Here is a 24,342-nt window from a genome sequence, read left to right as displayed (position 1 = left end):
ACCTTGTTTGATGATGAATATGTTGATGATTTTTTTATGAATGTTGCTTATTAATGAATTTTATGTCATGTTATTGAATATTTTTATGTGATTATAATGATTGACGTGTTCACAAATTATTGATGAATTTTTATACGTATTAATGAATTATATGTTTTGTTAATGAATGTTATGTGAATATAATGATTGATGTGTTCAAAAATTATTGATGAATGTTTATATGTATCAATTGATTGTATGTCATGCTAATGGATGTTATGTGATTAAAATGATTCAATGATATACTTCCTAAATGAATGAATGAAATATTTACTTAGTTGTTAATGGGAAATTTAGAGTGATTATAGGGGGGAGAGGCTAAATGAGCTTCCAACTTCACGTGGTTAGCCTTGTTAAGTAGAGAATATGAAAGGATTCTCGAAACCAAGTAAAGCTCAAACTAACTCAATCAAAACTAAACACCAATATATTGTCCCATCAATTCTTCCCAAATGCCTTACCAACTTGACACTCAAATAAACCTTCACTAAATCATCATAGCACCTTCTAAATAGGACCAAATGGATCAAACTCATTTGTTAATTACAAAAGCTTTATGAACAAACTCCCAATGGAAGCTTCATAGAATCCATCACACAAACCTAAAGGAATATTTGGATTTCTAATTCACCATGCCCTCCATGAATGCATTTAGAATACCCAATCCCATAGACATTTAAACTCACTTCACTTCCACTCATGAAGCACCCAATGGAATTAGATCCTTCAAATGAACTGTCAACTCTTATCCCATTCACTGACCACATTAACAATAAAGCCTATTAGATAGTTCATGACAATGTTACTCTACCCACCTAATGCTTAACCCTTGAATCAAATTGATAACTCTCAATATGGATTCAAGTTTTCTCCATGTACCCTTTCAAACATGACAGATGAATGCATAGACTTTATTGGAACCAAAGGCTCTTTCTTTCCACAAATTGATTTGAATGTCATGTTGTGACTGTAACATAATAGTGACACATGAAAGGATCAAACCTTCCCAACGCACACTTCAAACCAAATAAATAACCTTAATGTAATTCAAGGTCAATCACAATGCTTTGTTCCCAACCATACAGATCTGACCTTTAATGAATCAATATATTACTACGATTGCCATTGTCATGGTCGAGACACTATGATAATGTCTTTTCTACACAAGAACTCAAAAAAACTTAAAAGACATTTCCATCCAATGTGAGGGTTCATCTCATTAAACTTCATGGAATAATAGGAGACCTAATCATAATGGTGACTTATAAAACTCTACAATAATAGTCATAGTTCACAAAATAGTTGGACAAATTAGGGGAATTGATATCCTCAAAATACTTGAGATCCTTGCCATACTACTTAAATTGATCCTTTATATTTTCCACAACCTTATTTGAATCCTTTCAACATTTGGAGACTTCCATGATGTTTGGTCTCAACCACTTTCATATTGCAGAATATATACATGTCATTTTTCCACTTTTATTTTGGTATAAACTATTCCTTATCATTTAATATTTGCTCCTATAAATTATTTTTCCTAATAATAATCTGTGAGATTAAATTCTTTGACATATTAATTTGTTTTATCTATTTTGGTTTGACCATATGGTAATCCTAAGTTTGTTTTTTAAAAAAATTTGTATTTCTTCGTTGCTAATCGGACACTCTTGAATGTTCATATCCCTTTTTTAATCCTCTTTTTGTTTTTCTTCATCCATGTGCTCTTTATCCTATCTAGTCTTTCCTCTTTGACTAACTTAAACCAACTACTTTCTTCCATATGTTGGGTTTTCTTTAGGTATCTCAATAGTTGGATCATTATTGAAGCTTCTAATGGGAAGGTACTTGTTTTTTCCAATAAAATCTCTTAAATAACTATTGTTTTAATTTTGAGGTTGGCGATGATGAGATTCTTAACTAAGAAACCATTATTCCATACCAAAATTGAGTCTTGCAAGCCAAAAGTGGGGGTGCTCCTGCACCATTCTCCCCCACAAAGAAAGCAATTGTCATGGGACAACAATGTTAAGTAGTTGAGGATTGATTCCTCTCTTCTTGAATTTAGCTTCAAGGCCTTTTATACATTGTTAAATTTGCCACATTGAATCTAACCAGAATCTATGATGACTTTATATACCTTGTTGAGAATCTTGCAGTTAATACTAATAATTTATTTGTCTTCTATTTCTATTTCGTAGCTATCTAAAGTAATTAAAGAAACACTTAAACTCTTCATTGCATCTGCATCAGACACTTTATTTTCTATCTATGAGTTGGTCCTAGTAGTGAACATATTTAAGAGAATTTGACAATTAATATGTTGGATATAATCTACTATTTATGTTTCAAAGAAAAATTAAAATATTATGCTTGAGTGGACCAAATTAATGGAGATAGTATTAGATGTTAACTATGTCAATCTCTTGGTTTTAGGCAATGCAGAAGGAAACCCTAGTTCAATATGAGATTTCAATTGATATGCATAAGACATTAGGTGGATCTGAAAAATGCGACATGTTTTCCTTTTTATACAAGTCATTAATGTAAACATGGTGCATTTTTTTAGCTCCAACTATTGTCCATGCATATGGAATGTTGTTACATGTGCATCCTCAATTAAGAGTGGTTGAATCTTATTTTGGATGCGAGGGAGAGAAACCAAAGACATATGGATGCTTAAGTGGATACAGATAATGATTCTACACTATTTACATTGTAGTTCTATCTCTGAGTTCCTTATTTTGACTGTTGTTACATTCTACATTTTGATGTTATTAAAAGTAATGTTTTGTTTCCTTTGTTGAAATGTTTCATGCCTTCATTCACTAAAATTGATCTATACTAATTGCAACCATATTGGTAACATGTTGATCTTAGTCCTCTCAAAGTTGTTGTTATAACACTATAGATCCTAATATGCATATAGCACACTCACCAATGCAAAAAAATTGAAGATATCTTGAAACTTTTCAACATCTTTTGTAATTCTAATTGATCATGATTTCATTGTATTTGGTTGCAGGATACCAAGTAGTAGAACTGAATGAGAAATTAAGGTTTTAGGGTAAAGAAATCATCTCTCCATCATTTGAGGGTAATTGCAAGTAAGGACTGAATCTATTTATGGTTTGAATCTAGAAGGAAAGTATCGATAACAATGTTTTTTAAAAGGTTCCTACATAATTTTTTTTGTTACACGTTTGGTGTTGAATGATGGATGTCAATTGATGATCTTATCCTTCTTATTCTAATTGGATAGAATGTTATTAAGGCTACTCTGATTGTAGTAATCTGTAAAGGATAATATTGTAATATAAAAATATTTGGTTGATCCCCCCTTGAAAAGAGTTTGAATCCCATCCTATATCTTGCAAGGATGTGAATAGATGCAATGTCAATTATAAATTTGATGTTTTTAAGTGTTTTTATGACCATATGATGTGATTTGGGTTTAATTGTGCATGGGAGGATAGTAGAAATGTAAAATTACAAAAAGATATAAAGTTGCTCATGACAACTTTGCAAAGTTGTCGTGACAACATTTCCTAAAATCTAAGAAATAGCTCTAAAGGAATCCTAACTTTGACCTTAGGGTCTAAGCATGAGTGGTTGACATATTTAAATTTAAACAAACCCTAATCTAGGAGTTAGTTGTCATGTTGTGCAGATTGCATTGGGAAAGACACTGAATTTTGTATGACAGAAATATTTACCTTCATCCAAACTCTAAATGGATTGAATTGATTAATGTGACACATTTAGGTGTTGATTATTTTTATTTAGTTAATTTTTGTGAAGTTAATTTGAAGAGTTTGAATTATTCTTTGTCATTTTGCAAAATCTTTAATTTCCTCTAGTTCACTATCTTGAACAATGCCAGTTATGTAAATATGAGCCCTACTTGAATTCCTGTGGTTGAAATTCAATAGCCACTTGGAATCAAATAAAGGACATTGTAAATAGTGTAAATATGTGTTTTGAGGTTCTTGTTTGTAGGAGACCTATTTTTTCCATCAAGCCCTAAGTGAGTGTAGAGGCATTCTGGCTAGGAGTTTGCATAGAATAGTATAAAGAAAGCTTACAAGATTGATTGGCTTGTACTAGTCAATGGTTGGAGTAAGTAAGAGCATGTGTCCTTGATAAGTGACTATAAGAAGAGGAGTGGTGACATTGAATAGAGCACCTAATGGAAGCCAAGAACCTAGACTAGCTCACATGCCCTAAACCCAAGAAGATAGGGGTTTGGTTGTTATAATTCTTTAGAATAACTAAGAGTGGGGGGGGGGGGGGGAGGGTGAATCAATTATCCAAGGTCCAAATGCCCTAATAATACTTTTTCTACAAATCCTTAATCGTACATAACTAAAATTATCATGCATGCACTTGAACATTAAGCAATCATGAAAAGTAAACATGCATCACACCATAACACTAAGAATTTGATAACCCAGAAACCCTCCAGGAATAAGAAGGTAAAACTGGAGTGGGGATGATACCCACAAAATAACTGCGCAATTGATTTCAACCACTTATGATGGTCTGCCCTATTAAAAGCCTGCCCTGTTAAAGGCTACAACACATTGTTAAATGTGACCTTGTTAGAGGATTTCACCATACTGTTAGGAATGGGCCTAGTTAAAGGACTTTGCAACATTCACTTGGAATGTCACCCTGTTAAAGGATTTACAACATGGCTATTAAACCAACCTAAGTCCATAGGATTTATTTTAACTATTACAATTTCTAGAAAGTAACAATAATGGCTTTTGATCTAATACAACTTACAACATATCTTGCAGATTACAGATCACACTTCAGTTCAATCCTTTGCTTGGCTTTAATCACCGCAGCTCTGTAAGCTTGTCATCTCAAGCTTCGTCACCTTGAGTCTTCTTATTCATCATACCAATGCAATCATATCTATGGTCACCTATCGAAGCAGAGTATATGTGCTCTCTTCCACCTTAGCACCTTCTTTAGCACTTCATGCTTTTATGCTCGACCACCTTCTTTTGCTTCGTGACCTTATGACTTCTTAAATAGAAATCTGGAATACCTTTCTCGCTCGATTCTCCCTCTCCAACTTTAGGGTTTCAATAGATTAGGTAAGATACAATGTATCTATCCCATATCTTTCTCTTATCTAGAAACTTCATCTAGAATCCAATTATATTCGTCAAAAACATTTTACATAGTGTTTTGTGCCACCAACTCATCATTCTTATCTTCTATTTGATTCACTAAATTCTAGATAACTACCATGTTAGCTCAAATCTGGCAAGTCTTCAATTTTAAAAATAATGCAGCAACTCGACATTATTGATTTACTGATGCTCGATTTCTTCTATGTTACTCGGCACTTGTATCTTGCTCGGCACCTGTATCTTTACTCGGCACTATTTCTTGCTCGGCACCTAAAGATTGCTCATCACCTGAAGATCACTCGGCACTTGATCTTCACTTAGCACTTGAAGACTACTGGGCACTTGAAGATCACTTGGCACTTGATCTTCACTCGGCGCCTGAAGACTACTTGGCACTTGTATCTTTGATATGTCTTGGTGTGTCCATCCTCTATTTCTTAGAGTATGTCATTAATACATTATTTCATCAATGGCTTAGCTGATCCTTATACTTCATTACACCATCATAACTTCAACCTTTCTCTAGGTACTCTAGTTACATCTTTTTGATTGCCACCTCCTTGTCAATCAACCAATTGATAGTATTTGGATTACTAAAGCAATTGTCATTTCTGCAAGTAGCAAGTTTGACATCAATAAAAAAACAATGATTGAAAACATTCTTTACCAGTTCCATTACTCTTCATTCATGAGCTTTTCAATCATTTCCAACATTGGTGATAGAGCTATGTACGGACACCTTAGAGATCTAAAACCTAGGAAATCTTGAAGCCTGGGAAGTCCTTAGAAAGAATCCCTAAATAGGTTGTGGTTTTTTTGAAGAAGTTGAGAGTTATTCCAAGAACATTGATTTTAGGAGGCCTAATTGGGCTAAAAGGGCTACAAGGCCTAAAACTTGAAAAGTAAGAACTCGATGGAAAATCCAAAGAAGAATCCATCTAAGTGGATCAATGTAGATTAAAACTAAATAAGGGATAGCTAGGACACCTATTACTAGTCCCAATATTAGTTTGGGAGCATATTGGCTAAGTTGAGGCAATGAGTACATAGTTGGATTGAGGAACATAGTTGAGTCTATGAAGTTGGTGGTGAGTTCTATAAGAAGAAATGGGATCCTAAGAGTGATCTATGAGTATGTTAGAGTAGAATACCCTAGTAAGACCAAAGAATAGGTCTTAGGAAGAGCAAGAGTGCTCTTGAGAGTTAGTACTCCCCACCACAATATCACTGTTTAAAACTCAAGTCCTTAAACACCAAACAAATAGGATTCTTAATATTTTTTATTTTAAAAAAAATAGGGTTGTCATCAAAGTTTTGATGACAATTATTTGATCTATCAATAGTCATTGTCATCGATGACATGCAACGTCGTTGAAATCTCATAGGATTCTATCGATGTTTCATCGATATTTCAACGAGGCCTGTCGTCAATGCCATGGAAAGCTCGTCGATACTAAACTTCTAATCATCAAAATTTTGATGTTTCCTAGTAATGGCCTAACACCACCTCATGATAGAGATTGGGATCATTTCCGATGGGGTGGTTCGTTGATATATAGATAGCCCTAGATTTTTTCAAAATTTTGACTAAATTATAGCGACGCAATTTTTCAACCATTGTCTATAAAAATATTGACCAACCAACATCAAAAAAATAAGGTAGAAATTTACTAGTGTTAGGTCCCTTGGTATCGTCTAATCAGTTGAAAAAGTTATGCCACAAATCCTCAACCCAACCTGCATCAGATCTAGACCCAATCAAGATCCAATGGGCATTCATGATATTGATAAAATCATTCTCATGAGATGACATTGCCCACCTTAGTGACTCATCCATGAGTTAGTGATTGAGATCTGATCTCAATGAAAGAACAATCATAGCCACAAGGACCTACCACCTTGAACAAGTTCTTTGGTATCACACCTGGTTGATTCAAAATCAGAGTAGATCTTAGTCTAAGCACTTGTGCCTAATCTAATCCCACACCTTTTCCTATAGCTAAGTAGGATTTTTTTCCAATTCAACATATTGGCATATGATTTATCTAGTCATCCTTTACCACATAAATCCTACCAACAGGAGAATATTTGTTTGTCACTCATTCTCATTTATTGTACTAAATTTGATGCACATTAAGTTTTCAAAGAGAGAAGGAGGATTTTCCCCTTTGACTTCCATACAACCATAAAAGTTAATCATACATGTATATTATGTCATCATTACATTTTTGGTTTTGGAGTTAGATTTCAAACCCTCATATATTGCTCAATTTAATCCTTTTTTTGAGAAATTCTTTTATTTGGAAAATAATTTCCTAAAGGTTTTAGTGGTGGAATTATTATTTCTTTTTTTTGGTTGTTTTGATCAAAATATGTAGATTTTTATGACTATTCCTATCTAATCCTAGAACTAGCAACTTTTGAACCTTTCTTTGGGCACATACACTAACATTTTAAGTGCAATTTTGTCAAAAGTGCATTTTTTGTCTACTTTCAAGATCTACAATTATATTTTAGTGGTTTAGAGTGGACATGTCACTTTCATAAATAGGTCATTTTGAGATTATATTTGCACTTGATTAATTCTTGGATTTTATTTTTTTAATTTTCATCAATGATTTGAAGGGGTATTAGTTTATTCAAGTCATTATTGTTGAAAGAGGGAGATTCTTGAAACCAGATAGATACAAGCATTAACGGTAACAGATTTCCACAATCCATTTGTAAAGTACTAAGTTTTCTAGATTCGAATGTGTGTGTTTATTTATCATCGACGTTTTGGATCACACTACATGATCCATCATCAGGATAAGAAAGTGTAGGAAAGATGATGGATCATGTAGTGTGATCCAAAACGTCGATGATAAATAAACACACACAATCGAATCCAGAAAACTTAGTAAGATACAAGTATGATAAATGTGTTTCAATCATTGTTTTGTCACTGATGTCAAACTTTCTTTTTTTTGGTAAGACAACTACTTATATGATTTTAAAAATATTACTTATTTGATTGATGAAGAGGATTTGATCAAAAGATGTAACAATAGCACCTAGAGGAATGTTGAGTTATGATATCAAAGGAGTACAAGAATCAACTAAGACAGTGATATCATAGTGCATTGATAATCTACTTAAGGTTGCAAAGGTTGGTTACACTAAGCAAGTTAAGAAGAACAAGTAAAACAAAGTTTGTATGCAAAGCTTGATTGAGTGGATAGTAGGTGCTGAGCAAAGTTAGTGCAAGTGAAGTAGAAAATTAGTTGGAGCCAACTAAAAGTCTATTCTAGTGTATGTCATGAAAAACAGTGGATGTCAAGTAAAGTTTAGTTGATGTCAAGCACTACTAAACTTTAGTTTGTGCTAAGTGATTTTTTAGTGGATGTTGAGAAACACAGTATGTATCGAGCATCAAAAGAAAGTTAATGTCAAGTGGCTACATTATTAGAAAGATCATGAATTCAATTGATCTAAGCCAACAAGTCTATTTTCTTGGATTGTGTGAACCAGGTGAAAGAAAAGATTGATGAGCTAGTGGCACAAAATTCATGGTAAACTATTTCAAGGTGAATTCAAAGAGGATTGAAGGAGAAGTTTCTAGAAGTGATATGGAATTAGAGATAGATTCATTGTACCCTACCTAATCTTTCCTAACCCTAAATTGGACGATGGAGAATGAATGGAAAAAGATCTTAATTTCCTATTTATAGGGATGGATGGCTGCTCAGAAGCAAGGGTTGTCATGTGCGAGAACCACAAGAAGACAAGGAGTCAAGGGTATTTCTTAATCAAGTGACCTAATGAAGAATCTGCATTGGCATGTCAAGCAAGAAGGCCAAGCAGAATGGAGGACTAAAATAGAGATTTGTAATATGCAAATGAAGTTGTAAGTTATTATCAGATCAAGCCTTACTATTACTCTCTAATAAAAATATCAGTCTAAGATAAATCCTTTGGATTAAGGTTGACCTAACAGTCATTTGTAAATCCTTTAAGCGGGTGAAAGTGAATGGTCTAAATTCCTCTAACAAGGCTTACTCCTAACAGGGTTATTGAAATCCTTTAACAAGGTTACATTTAATAGTGTGTATTGTAACCTTTAACAAGGTTGGCCTTTCATAGGGCATCACTTCAGAAGAGTGAAAAAAGAGTAGCATGTTACTGGTGGTTTTCCCAAATTGAGTTTCCACGTAAATCATTGTGTCAAATGTGTTGTTGAATATGTTATGTTTCATGTTTACATTTCTGAAAATTCATTTGATATTAACCTAAAAGTTTTAAGTGATTTCATAATCTTATGGATGCATGCATGATGATAAATGTTTTATGGGTTCACTAAGCTATGAAAAGTTTTATTTATGCATCTGGACCTTGGATAACTAATTCACACCCCTCCTTTTAGTTATTCTAAAGAATTCCAAGAATTATTTGGCTCCATATTGGGCATTTTAAAAGTCCTAATGCTCATTCCATATAACTATCATGCATGGAAAGAAGCAATTTCTAATCAGTTACTGAGTATTGGATTGCTTAGAATAATTCTTGAATAGGATCTAGAACCAACTATAAGTGTTGCAAAAAGGAGGAAACAGTTTGATGGAAGGGATAAGGCACTTGGCTCACTTAGATCAACCATCTCTCATGATTTTACTTATTGCATTGCATCTTGCGCACATCCATGTAATGCTTGGGCAGCCTTGGAAGGAATCTTTGGAAAACTTGATAGAATGAGAAATTTATATTGGAGAATGAGCTCATAGGTCTAAATCCATGTGATTTTACAATATTAAAGAGTTTTTCTCTATGTTCAATTCTATTAGTTTGGAGTTTTCTAATTGTGGCATGACTAAAGATTGTCAGCAATTGATCTTATCTATTCTTTCCAAGCTAGGTCCTAAATATTCAGTCTTTTTTTCTACATTCTATGCTACTATGGATGGTCTTGGTAGTCCATACCAAACATCTTCTTTTGATGAATTTGCAACTTTGATCACAAGGGAACAACAAGAAAAGTTAACACACATCGTTTAATTGAAGCCTTCAAAGCATCAAACATTGGTTATAAATGACTCTAATCCAAAGGCTTCTAAAGACAAAGTGAAGAAGAAACACAAGGATCCTAAGCAACATGACAAAGGTGATGATTCTTCTTCACAACATAATTTTGAATCCAAGTCATCTTCAAGAGAGGAATATGTTAGAATGAATGTTGATGATATTCCTATGGGAGAGAATCTTAACATTACTAGAGCACTTGAGAGATTGATATAGTGGTTATATGTTGCATTCATGGTAATATTTGTCATTGATTTCAACATACTAAAGACTAGCAGAGTAGTAGACAATGATTAAGACTATATGGATTGAGGAGTAAAGATGAGGTCAAGCGTAGTTAGGGACATGTTCTATAAAGTGTTCTGATTCTATGGTTAAGCGTGCATGCAAAAAGTCAAACACTAGTGACAGTTATTTGAGACTTATAGAAGATAGTTTATAGATAGAGTTTCTAAGAAGTACAGGGATAGAATATGGTTGAGTGAAGTTAGATAGAGGTAGAAGACATCTTGATGATGATGTTAGTAAGTGCAAGAAAGTACAAGGTTGCATGTATGAAGAGTTGTAAGGATTGTGAGGTGATAGTGTTGTATAAATTATGGAAAGATGTAATGTAACATGTGTTGTTTTATCTTAATGAGGTCCTATTGTAATTGTAAATTGGGGAATCCTTAAGGCCAATTCAATAATGTTATCTAGGAATTGGTATAAAGGAAGGTTTTTTAACTTGGTTATGATGAGAATGTGTATGCAATGCTTTTTAAAAAGAAAGTAAATTGTAAGTGTAAAGTATAATACAAGTGACCTAAGGGATTTGTTATGCAAATAAGTGGATCTAGTATTGAAGTATAAGAAATATTTTGTGTAGAAGAGGCATAGTAAGAGGACAAAGAAAGAGTATGAGTTGTTGAGATTAGTTGTATTTGGTATTATTCTATAAGGGATAATACACATGCCATTTGGACAGTGAGTTTGGTGGTCTACCCCTAAATTTGTTTGGACAGTTAGTCCTTCTGCCTTCTATAGCTCTTAACAGGGTTGGCACAACTCCTAATAGGGTTGGAATCTTCTCACAAGGATTCGAAGTCTCCTAATAGGGATTGATATGTAGTGAATGTAATTCATTGACTCCTAATAGGGCCCATCCTCTTACAATAGACTTATATATTAGCACATAATTTTGTGGGTACCATCCCCACCAGGGTTTTCCCTCTGATCAAGAATTTCCCTAGTTAACATATCTGGTATTATTATGTATGGTTATCTTCTTATGGTTGATGTTTATATTGATCACATGTTTGAGAATTACTAAGGTTAATGAATAGGAAGAAAATAGGACCTACCCTCAACCCAAATTTTCAAAAGGAATGATCTAAATTGATTAACCACAAGGAAATGATCAATGCACAAATGGGTCAAGCAATGGAGACTACGAAGAAAGGAGGAGATCTTGTAATCTTGCTATGGAAAAGTATGTTCTTAAAATAGAAGACAAATACTAACCTTAAAGTAGGGAAAATCTGGAAAATGTTGATTTATGATTTCTATGTTCAATTTCAGGGAACTCTGCAACCTTGTCCAAACTGGAAATGTTGAGACAGAGAAAACCCAAAAAAAAAATTGTCCTTTTGTAGGTAGGTCGACCTTAACCCATATAGAGGGGCACAATCTTATGCTGAGGCACAATTGTACCATAAAAAGTTGACCTTGACCTACACTACCCTAACAAAATTTATGTTCATGGATCCCATAAGTTCAACGAAAAGGGTATCCAAATATGCACTTTAATTCACTATTCCACACTTGTATCTATAAGAAAAATGGTTTGTTTGTTTGGATGGGAGGTTTTCTTTGGTCAAACCCCAGTTTACAATCAACCTTGAAATGTTATTGAAATTGCAATATGTATAAGTAAAGAAAATGGAACTATTCACCTTGCTTATGGTGAAATCCTTGTGGAGGATTTGAATCCTTGAACCCACAAGTACGAATGCTCCAAATGAATGTAGAAATGTATGTAGGATGTCTCAAATCAACGAATTAGATCTTCAACACCAATCTTGAATGGATCTTTGCATAGGAAAAGGCTTGGATGAATGTGGATGGAGAAATCTTCAACAAGAGGGATCCATAGAGATTGAATCCTTCAATAGCTAACAATGGACCTCCTTGATGAATTGCATGCTTGAACACTCGAATGCTTAATGTATAATAGATATTCAATTCATGGAATAATAATTCATCCAATATCTCTTATGTGCATAAACTTCATAGTAGGTGGATAGATCATATATAATAGTTCATAGAAAGTGGATGTCAAAATGAGAGAAGAAGACTTCCTTATAGAGATCTAGGGCACAAACTTCTAGAGAAGATCAACATGGGAGCATTAAATCCCAATTAACCTTAACCCCTAGAAATGAAACTAGATTAAATTTAATTTAAGAATCTACCATTATGAAACCCAAAACAGCCAACCTAGTAGTGGGAAAATAAAACTTATTGAAGCTCAATATCCTGAAACTCCCAGAACTTGAAAATTGGACCTGGGGTCAGGGATGAGGTCGACCTTGCCCTAGGTCAGGATCAAGGTCATCCCTAACCTAAGTCAGGTTCAAGGTTGACCTTGACCCTTCAGGTCATCTTTGATCCATAAAGTCAAAGTTTTTAGTTTCACAGAGAAAGTTGTCAGAAAGAGGCTGGAAACATAGAGAGAAGAAGAATAGGGGAAAAATAGCTAGATCCATGTAAATACCTATTCAAGGCGTTTGACATGACCCCATACCACTTACTTGGAGGGCTAAAAACTCTTAACATATAAGTGCTTCCATTTTAAGATGATAAATTTAGACCCCACTTTAGCAAGAATATGAACTCGATGCAAACTCTTGGTAAAGGAGATCATAATGAAAAGATAATCTTATTAAAATCAAAGGGACAAAGAGATTCTCTAGCACCCATAGACTCAAGTATTTGTCAACTCCACAATCATAATAAGAGAGACATCTCTAGAAAAAGAGAAAAGGAAAAAGAGTGTGATTATTTCTCCCATTGAAAACTCTTATCCCATTGTGAACCACACCAGGAAACTGTGCAACTGGAAAGATAGAATTGAATATCCTAGTGATTGTGGCTACTCATGATTCAACCCATCAATGATTTACTCTTAAGGATATTTTATTCTATAAGAGTAAAACCAAAAATCAAAAGAGATCCAATCTTAAGGACACCTTTGACCTTAAGGGATCAAAAATATTTGAAACTAGAGAGATCAAGAGATCAAAAATATAAATCCATGCTTTAAGGACTAGTCACTAATCCAAAAAGGGAGAAAATGTATCTTGAAAAATAATATATATGTATTGAAAAGTGTGTGTGTGCAATAGGTGAGCAGAGAGTATGCCCCCACATTAAAGTCATTTCTAACACTTTAATAGTAACAATGGCTTTAACGAAAACATAAACAACTCCACTAATTACATTTCCACTACGAGATGCCCCTAGACAAAGACAAATCAAGGGTAATACCACACAAACATACAGAGATCATAGAAGGGATCTACCTACTATGGAGTCAATATGATCATTAAATGATATATATATGGTATTATTGCAAATTAATTGACATCATTCCCCAAAGAAAGTAGAACTACAATCACAAAGGAGGAAAGATCACATAAGAGATACAAAGAAGAATCTTTTCAAACCATAACCTAGAGACCAAAAAGAATCAGTGCTACCAAGTTGTGGATCCAAGTAGATTACACAAGGAAACATGTACAAACAATAGCATAAGTACAATATAGCACAAGTACAACATAACATGAAACAACATGTGGAAGAATAGAGATACATATAGAGAAATAATTGCAATAGGTTTGATTCCTTTATCACCTTACACCAATGAAGCAACAAAGATCATATAAAGGAATCTGACAACATACCACAGATAAACACAAAAAAAGGCTACAATGAAGGACTAGCCAATCAAGCACATCGCATACTCTCTCCATCTTGTTTTATATGATTTAAGGAAGGTGGGTAACTCGCAAGAGGGACTATATTCAAAATAGTAGGAATGATAGTCAATTCCAAACAAGGATCCTCTTGAGAGTCACAATTTTTAATACTAGGTATAAGTATCAATTGTCAGGAAAGCATATTAGGTAAATCAATGTCAATGTTAATAGTTTCATATTCATCATTAACATCATCATTATTAGCAAGATTATCTTCTTCATCTAAATTAATCAAAATAGGATCTAAGATACGAATGGAATCATCAAAATCATACATCTTAACATTGTTATTAGTAATAAATTCTTCTAACACATCATGCATAGTTGTATCCAAAGAAGGTAAAGATTTTTAAATAATATAATTATGAGCTTTATCTTGAGCATGATGCTTCTTATGATGTTTGTTAGCAGATAGATTATGTTTTGTCTTGCTTGAAATGTATTGAGAACTAGGAGGAACAATTACTAGATCCTTCATAGATTCTATAGGAGGATTAATAAGATTATCAACAGATTGAAAAGCCACAGAAGGAGCTTGATTAACAAATGTAGAAGCCATAGATAAAGTAGGTATGGAAGGTGTAGGTAAAAGACCATGATTAAGATCCATAGGAGGTAAACTTAACTTGAGAATCCTATGATGCTTATAGGCTTGATATGAACAGAAAAGATGATCAGGATGAGGACATGAATTAGGTAGTGAAGGCTAAACGAAGTCAAGTGTAACACAATCCCTGGGCCTAGAAGTATGATATAAACTATGATTAACCGTCTTCACTTCATCATCATAAACAAACTTAAGACATTTATGAATAGGTGAAGCAACAACATGCATGGCATTTAACCACAAAAAACCAAGCTTAACTTGAAAATGATCAGAAGTAGGAACAACAACAAAGGTAGTGTTCACAATTTTTCCACAAAGTTCAACCAGTAAATCAATAAAATCAAATGATGGATAAAGAAAATCATTACAAGTTTGAATCCACACATCCAATGTATGATAAAAATCATGTTGCAATCCTTTCATAAAAAGATTTTCTTCTATAATAACATTGACTAAGGAGGTAGGATCAATAAGACAACCATGAGTGGGTATCTAAGAAATCTTAGCATAAATATAAAGGGGACCATCAGAAGCTTTAATAGTCTTAGAATCATTAAAGGTAATCAAAAGTTCATGAGGTCATTTATTCTTAGGTTGTTGTCAAGGTTTAGGTTGAGGCTTCAATTTAGGCTTAGGATTTAGTTAAGGTTGAGCAAAAACTTGAGATTGAAGGTGAGGTTGAGGTGGAGATACAGATTGAACAATATGTTCCACTTGATTAACATCATGATTAAGATTATCCATCTTTGAATCATACACAATATCCATAGAAGATGGTTGAGCAATAGTATTAGTATAATGTGTAGGTAAAGGATTCTTATAGATTTGCAAATTTTGATTAGGGAGAGAAACAGAGTTATTCCCACTACCATCAAAATTATTAATAGATAAAGCATTAGAATCAATTAAATCTTGAACCTTATATTTTAAAGAATAACATTTCTCAGTATCATGACCATTCTAGCGATGATATTGACAAAATTCTTTAGAATCAAAAGATTTAGATGCCATCATAGTAGGTAAAAGAGGTCCAATAGGAGGTAAAGTAATCATATTAGCAATTAACAACCTATTCATAATAGAATGTAAAGATTTAGAAAAAGGAGTAAATGTACAATTTAATCAAAAAGTAGTGGATGTAGAAGTGGCATTGTGAGATGCAACATCAACTTGATCAACAATTGCACTTGCTTGTTAATTTATCTTGACATAGTAGTTGAATTTTTGAAATTTATTTGGATTAGGAGCAACATCTCTTTTATCAACAAGAATAGGAGCCATTAGATTGGTGCTCTCAAATTAACTCACTTGTAATTGATAATGACGAAGTGTTCGAAAAAGTTGTTGAAAGGAGGTAAATTCAGTAAGCAGAACCTTATCTCTAATATCCTTTTGTGAATTTGAATATCAATATTAGGAACATGATAGGAAATTTGAGCATGTAAATTCTTAAATCTACTAATAAATTCAGTCAATTTTTCCTTAGAACTTTGTTTACAATGCATCGAATCAATTAAAGACAATTGCAGGTCAATATTGTTTTGAAATTGTTGAATAAAAGCATTGGGAAGTTGTGGAAATGAATTAATAGAATGAGGCAAGGAACACAACCATTGTAAGGCTTTGTAACAAAAGGTTTGAGCAAACAACTTGGCTAAAATCCTATGATGATGAGCATAATCACTACAAAGGATTTGAAATGTTTTAACATGATGAACAGGGTTTCCCTTACCATTGTAATTCTCAAGCCAAGACATATCGGCTTGCTAAGGAATGAGATTATGAATGATATCTTGAGACAACGGACTTCCCATGTCACAAGTAGGAATACTAAACTTGTTTTGAGTCAAGGTAACAAGTTGTTGTTGTAAAGATGACATAGTTTGAGCCAAACTAATAATTGTTGAAGCATTATAAGAAATAGGAGAACTAGCAACACTAGAAATACTAGGTAAAGTGTATGAAGATACAAGAATAAAAGACACAACTAGAGGAACACTAGGAACTACAATTGGTAGAGGATTAGAATAAGTTAAATGAACATTATGATAATAAGGTTATGATATAGGAAGGGACATGGGAGGAACACTCATAAAGGGAACCATCGCAGTCATTAAAGAAGGAGTATAGGTAGGAAGACTAGGAAAAGGAACAGAAGAAGGTTCTACACTAGTGAAAAGAGGAAACAACCCTAAATCTTGAGCTTCTTGAGCTAAAGGTTTAACATTAGAATGCACAAGGTGAGTAATACCACACAAGAGGTTAACACCTTGATCACTATCACAAAGAACTTTATTAAGAGCCTCTACGACTTGAATAGAATCTTGATTATTATTTTTTTGAATAAGCTAATTACCCATTTTATCAAGTCTAGTTGAAAGTTTTTGGACTTGTTTAGGAGGAACTCTTAAAGCATCATCCTCATCATGAGATGAGTGAGAAGAGTTTTTCTCCATAAGAGGATTAGAATCAAGAAGAATCAAATTCTCATACAGGATCCTAAAGAAAGGAGAAGAAGACTCAGGCTCAAAGGTCCCCATAAGTCTACGACTATCAGAAGTAGGACTAGAAGTAATAAAGATCATAAACTAATCCAACGCAAATGAACTAAACTAAGAAAACATAAAGCATAAATGTTTTTGTATTTTAAAAGATATTTTGCATTTTTTTGTATTTTTGAAATATAAATGCAAGAAATCTAATTAGCATGCAAGATTTAACATAAAAGACAAATCTAGCACTAATAAGATGAAGGAAATCTAACAACACAAAACACAATAGGGCATCTAATTCCACACAAAAAAAAGGGTAAGCATGTCAAGTTCACCAAAATGAGTAGGAAGAAAATAGGACCTATCTTCAACCCAAATTCTCAAAAGGAATGATCGAAATTGATTAACCACCAAGAAGTAATCAATGCACAAATGGGTCAAGAAATGAAGAATATGAACAAAGGAGGAGATCCTATAATCTTGATATGGAAAGTATGTGCTTAAAGTAGAAGACAAATACTAACTTTAAAGTAGGGAAAATTTGGAAAATGTTTATTTCTGATGTTTGTGTTTAGTTTCAGGGAACTCTACAGCTTGTTCCAGACTGGAAATGTCAAGATGGAGAAAAACCTATTAAAAAATTGTCCTTTTGAAGGTAGGTTGACCTTGACCTAGATAGAGGGGCACAATCTTACCTTGGGGCACAATTGTACCCCAAAAAGTCAACCTTGACCTACACTGCTCTGACAAAAAATTTGTTTATGAATCCTGTAAGTTCGACGAAAAGGGTATCCAAATCTGCACTTTAATTTGTTGTTCTACACCTGTATCTGCAAGAAAAATGGTTTATTTTTTTGGATGGGGGGTTTGCCTTAGTCAAACCCCAGTTTGGAATCAACCTTGAAATGTAATTAAAATTAAAATATGTATAAACAAAGCAAATGGAACTATTCACCTTACTTATGTTGAAATCCTTGTGGAGGATTCGAATCCTTGAATCCACAAGTACGGATGCTCCAAATGAATGTATAAATGTATGTGGGATGTCTCAAATCAATTGCATTAGATCTTCAACACCAATCTTGAATGGATCTTTGCATAGAAAAAGGCTTGGATGAATTTGGATGGAGAAATCTTCAACAAGAGGGCTCCATAGAGATTGAATCATTCAATAGCTAACGATGGACCTCCTTGCTGAATTTATGCTTAAACACTTGAATGCTTGATGGGTAATAGATCTTCACTTCATAGAATATTCGTCCATCCAATATCTCTTATGTGTGTAAACTTCATAGTAGTTGGATAGCTTGTAGATAATAGTTTGTAGAAAGCCTATTATTCTATGGGGACCGAACTGGGACTATAGAAGGTTCTCACCTCCAATTCTAGTTGGTAGGGTAGCAAAATGAGGAAAGAAGGCTTCCTTATATAGAGATCTAGGGCACAAACTTCTAGAGAAGGCTGACATGGGAGCATTAAATCCCAATTAATCTTAACCCCTAGAAATGGACCCAGATTAAATGCAATTTAAGAGTCTACCATTCTTAAACCCAAAACAGTTGAGCTGGAAGTGGAAAAATGAAACTTTCTGAAGCTTGATATCTTGAAACTCTCAAAACTTGAAAATTGGACCTGGGGTTAGGGATAAGGTCAACCCTGCCCTAGGTTAGGGTTGAGGTCATCCATGACCTAGGTCAAGGTCGAGGTCAACCTTGACCTTTTAGGTCATCTTTGACCCAAAAAGTAAAAGTCCTCAATTTCACAAAGAAATTTGTTAGAACGAGGCTGGAAACAAAGAGAGAAGCGTAGTAGGGGAAAAATAGCTAGATCCATGCAAAGCCCTATTTAAGGCACTTTACATGACCCCAAACCACTTACTTAGAGGGCTAAACACTCTTAACATGGAAGTGCTTCCATTTCAAGACAATAAAGTTGATAAAATTTGTTTTGTTCTAATAAATGACTCACTCCCCCCTCTCTTAGTTATCTTGCTGGACTTTAATTTCTAGCAATTAATATCAGGGCATCGGGTCTTTGAAGGAAAAGCTTAACAAATTAAGAATATCAATCGGGGGTCATTTCAAAAAAGAAAGTCATAAGTTTGGTGGAGTTAACTATGACAATTGGAAAGAGAAGATAAAGACACATATGCTATGCATGGGTCTAGGATATTGGTTGATCACTAAAAATGAGAAGACCATAGTTGGAGAAAACAAGCTTGAAGAATGTAGTGAAGCTAAAAGAGATTTTTTCATGTGTAACATGCTTGCCAAAGAAGAACATTTGTCAACTCTTCCTAAAAATGATTACAGTCAGGTAAATTCTTTAAGGTTATCTTGTGAAATTAGGAAAGATTTGGAATCTACTTTTGAAGGTGATAAACATGCTAAAAGGATTAGACTATAGAATTGGATATATATATTTCAAGAAGCTATGGAAGATGAATATATAAGAAGTTATATTGGCAGAATGTCAACAACTATTGCAAGAATCAAGGCCTATGAAGGAAGTAAAGAAGAAGATGAAATCATATGGAAATTTTTGAAAACTTTGATACCACCATTCATGCAGAGAGCACAGATGATTGAGCAAGTAATACCTTGTACTGAAAATTTCTTTAGATAGACTCTTCTTGGAAGATTGGAAGCATAAAAAATAAGTTTGAAATAGTCTAGAGCTTTTCATAGAGTGGATACTGCCTTTAGCTCGCTATGTGTTTGACCCACCCTATCTAGAAGTGAAAACACTAGTGGAGATTGTGCTAGTAGCAATAGATCAAGATCCAAAGAAGACTGGAAGATTGAAGAAGGAATTGGCCTGCTTGTGAGAAGACAACTAGATGGTAAGGAAATCTTTAAATATTGGACTTGTGATGAATTTGGTCATTATACTTCTAAATAACCTAAAATATTAAAGAAGTATAAAAGGAATTTCAAGTCTAGAAAGCCTAGAGAATATGTGTCACAAGTTGAGAAGAAAGTTGATTATATCATTTATAGTGGTTGTTCACATCATATGATTGGTGATATGAAACAATGCAGCTTATCACATAAAGAGAATAAGATCCATTACTCTTAATGGAAAAACTAACACTGATGATGTTTATTTTGTTGATGGATTGAAACATAATATTTTGAGTGTTGGACAACTACTTGACAAGGGACATCAGTTGTAGTTCATGTAAATGACATGCACTATCAAGCATAAGGATGGTAAGATGATTGGTATTGGTACAAGTTCCAAGAGTAATTTTCCAATTTGAATCCTACTTAGATGGCATGCTTAGTTTCTAAGGTTGATAACAATTGGTTATGGCATAGAAGGTTTTGTCGCATAAACTTTGATAATATTGTGAGAGTAAGTAGTACATTTGAAATGATATATTTGCCTAAAATTGTGAAGCCTACTAACGTTGTATGAAAGCAATGTGCTTTTGCTAAATAGAAGAAAAGTTTTTTTTTGTAGTCACTACAACATCAGTGTTGGAGATTGTTCACATAGATTTGAGTGGTCCTACAAAGACAAGAAGATTCTATGGTGAAAGGTATTTCATGACTTTTGTTGATGATTTTACTAGGATGATGTGGGTAGCATTTCTTAAAGAAAAATCTAAAGCATTTAAGAAGTTTAAGTTGTTCAAGATTAGACTTGAGAATAAATATTGATTGAAGATTAAATATCTCAGATCTAATAGAGGTGGATAATCAAATTCAAATGAATTTAATACTTTTTTGAAGTGAATGGTATTAAGAGAAAACTTTCAGCCCCTTAAACACCTAAGCAGAATGGTATAGCTGAGAGAAGAAATGGGTCTATAATAGAAGCAACAAGAGCTATGATGTTTTAAAATGATGTATCAAAGACATTTTGGATAGAAGAAATATATATGATGAATAGAGTACAGATTACAAAAGGTACAAATAAAACTCCTTATGAATTATGGTTTGGACATGCACCATCAGTGAAGTATTTTAGAATCTTTGGAAGTAAGTGTTACATTAAGAGAGATGATGATATTGGTAAGTTTGATTCAAGGAGTGATGAAGGTATGTTCCCCGATTCTTCATTGAAAATTAAATCTTATAGATGTTTTAATCAGAGGACTAAGACTATTGTTGACAGTTTAGATGTTAAAGTGGATAAGACGTTTGGAGTTCTAAAAAGAATACTTGATTACAATTCTGATGAAGAAGATAATCCTAAGACTAACCAAAAAAATGTTGAATTTTTTTATGAAACTAATAGTGATTTGCAAAATGAGATTCAAGTTGTAGAACATAGAGAGGAACCAAGATCTTAACCTAGAGTAGAAGCAAGAGTTGAAATAATAACACCAAACAAGAATTTGACAAAGAATCACCCTACTGAACAAATTATTGGAAGCAAAGACAAAGGAGTTATGACAAGAAACATGGTGCATGAAGAATTGCATTTCATTTCTCAAAATGAACCCAAAAGTGTTGATGAATCTTGAAAGGGTGATCATTCCATTCAAACAATGAAGGAAGAATTGGAGTAGTTTGAGAAGAACAACACTTGGGAACTAGTTCCAAGACCTATATACAAGAATATCATATGAACTAAATAGGTTTTTAGGAGTAAGATGAATGGAAAAGGTGAGGTTGTGAGAAACAAAGTAACACTGATATGTAAAGGTTATTTAAAATAAGAAGGTATAGATAATGAGGAGACATTTATATGTGTTTCTAGAATAGGAGCAGTTAAAATGTTCCTAGCACATGAAACTAATAAGAAATTCAAATTGTATCAGATGGATGTGAAGTCAACATTGAGTAGCCTGAAGCTTTTCCTCTAACAAAAGAAGGGGATATGGTACGTAAGTTAAAGAAAGTATTGCGTGGATTAAAGAAAGCACCTAGAAATTGGTATGCGATGTTGGACAAGTACTTGGAAAAAATTGGATTTTCTAAAGGTACTGCAAATAGTAACCTATATCTAAAAGAAATTGAGAATGATCTATTAAATATTGTGATATTTGTGGATGATATAATCTTTGGAGGTGATGATGAAGCAAGTGATAAATTTGTTGATGAAATGAGGAAGTAATTTGAGATGAGCATCATTGGTGAGATGAAATATTTCTCTAGTTTACAGATTATGCATAATGATGAAGGTATTTTCATTTCTCAAACAAAGTATTTAAAAGACTTGTTGAAAAGATTTAGTTTGGAAAGTTATAAGCTTGTTGGTACACCTATGGTAATGGTCATAAGTTATCTAACAAAGATGAGACACCTATCGTTGAGAAGAAAGAGTATAGATCTATGGTTCAAGGTTTGCAATATTTGACTCATACAAAACTAGATATAACTAATGTAGTTGGAATTATTGCAATATTTCAAGTTGAACCTAAGGAATCGCATTATGCAATAGTAAAAAGAATATTTAGATATTCGAAGGGTATACCTGATTTTGGACTATGGTATGACATATCAAATGACTTTACTTTATGTTCATATACTGATGTAGACTAGGTAGGTAGTATGGATGGCAAAAAGAGTACAAGTGGTGGAGCATTTTTCCTAGGAGAAAGATTGGTTTCCTAGCTAAGCAAGAAACATGATTGTATCTCATAGAGCATAATAGAAGTAAAATATATAGTAGCAACAAATAATTGCAATCAGATCATGTGGATGAAATAGGGTACTATTGTTTATCTGGACTGAATGTTAATGGTTCCTCCATGGGGGAGTATCTATGTTTGAGCTAAGTCATGAAGGACTTCAGGTAATTAGTATTTCAATGGTGTCTTTGGACACTTGAGATGATTGAAGATATTGATCAATAGATTGACATAATGATGTCTTTGTCATTGATGTCAATGGAGGAGAGAATACATGAAAAACATATCTTGTGAATGGGGGAGGGAATAAACTCCTAAGAATGGGGGAGATGCATTGACTTCAAGATTTTACTGATGAATACAATATGATGCAAGCAATAGCAATTGCAAAGTTTTTGTGAGTGATTGATTTGAAAAGGAGATGACTACAACAATGGAGCAATTGCAGCTAAGTGGTATGTTTGGTATTCTTGGAACTTAGATGTTTTTCATCTATGTTGCCATCAATGGTTAAGGGGAGATTATTAGCATAAATGTTGATGATATTCCTATGGGGGAGTATCCTAGCACCTTTGGAGCACTTGAGAGATTGATACAATGGTTAGATGTTGCATTCATGGCAATATTTGAAATTGATGTCAATGTACTAAAGATTGGCAGAGTAACAAATAGTGATCGAGACTGTATGGTTAGAGGAGTAAAGATGAGGTCAAGCATAGTTGAGGATATATTCTACAAAGTGTCTTGATTTCATGGTTAAGAGCACATGTAGAAAGTCAAATAGTGGTGATGGTTATTTGAGACTTACAGAATACAATTTATAGACAAAATTCTTGAGAAGTAGTTTCTAGCAATTGGGTTATGTCTCCTAACATGGATAGAATCTAGTTGAGTTAAGTTAGACAAAGCTAGAAGACATCCTTATGATGACATCAATGAGCGCATGAAGTCCAAGGTTTCACATGTGAAGAGTTGTAAAGATTGTGAGCTGATAGTGTTGTGTAATTATGGCAATATGTAAGGTAACATGTATTGTTTTATCTTAGTGAGTTCCTATTGTAATGGTAAATTCGGAAAGCCTAAAGGATGACTCAATAATGTTATCTAGGACTTAATATAAAGGAAGGTTTGTTTCCTTGGTTGTGATGATAATGTGCATGAGATGCATTTGAAATAGAAAGTAAATGATAAGTAGAAATTATAATGTAAGTAAGCGATCTAAGCAATTTGTTATGTGAGTATAAAGTGGATTTGGTATTGAGATCTAGAAGTATTTGGTGCAGAAGAGGCATAGTAAGAGGACAGAGAAAGAGTATGAGTTGCCGAGATTAGTTGTATTTGGTATTATTCTATAAGGAATAATACAAAGGCTAGTTGGATAATGAGTCCAGTGGTTTGC

Source organism: Cupressus sempervirens, chromosome 1, assembly GCF_028749045.1.
Source record: "Cupressus sempervirens isolate cs-2001-9-10 chromosome 1, ASM2874904v1, whole genome shotgun sequence".
Lineage (NCBI taxonomy): Eukaryota > Viridiplantae > Streptophyta > Pinopsida > Cupressales > Cupressaceae > Cupressus > Cupressus sempervirens.
The sequence above is the reverse complement of the archived record's forward strand: the minus strand, read 5'-3'. Positions refer to the sequence as shown.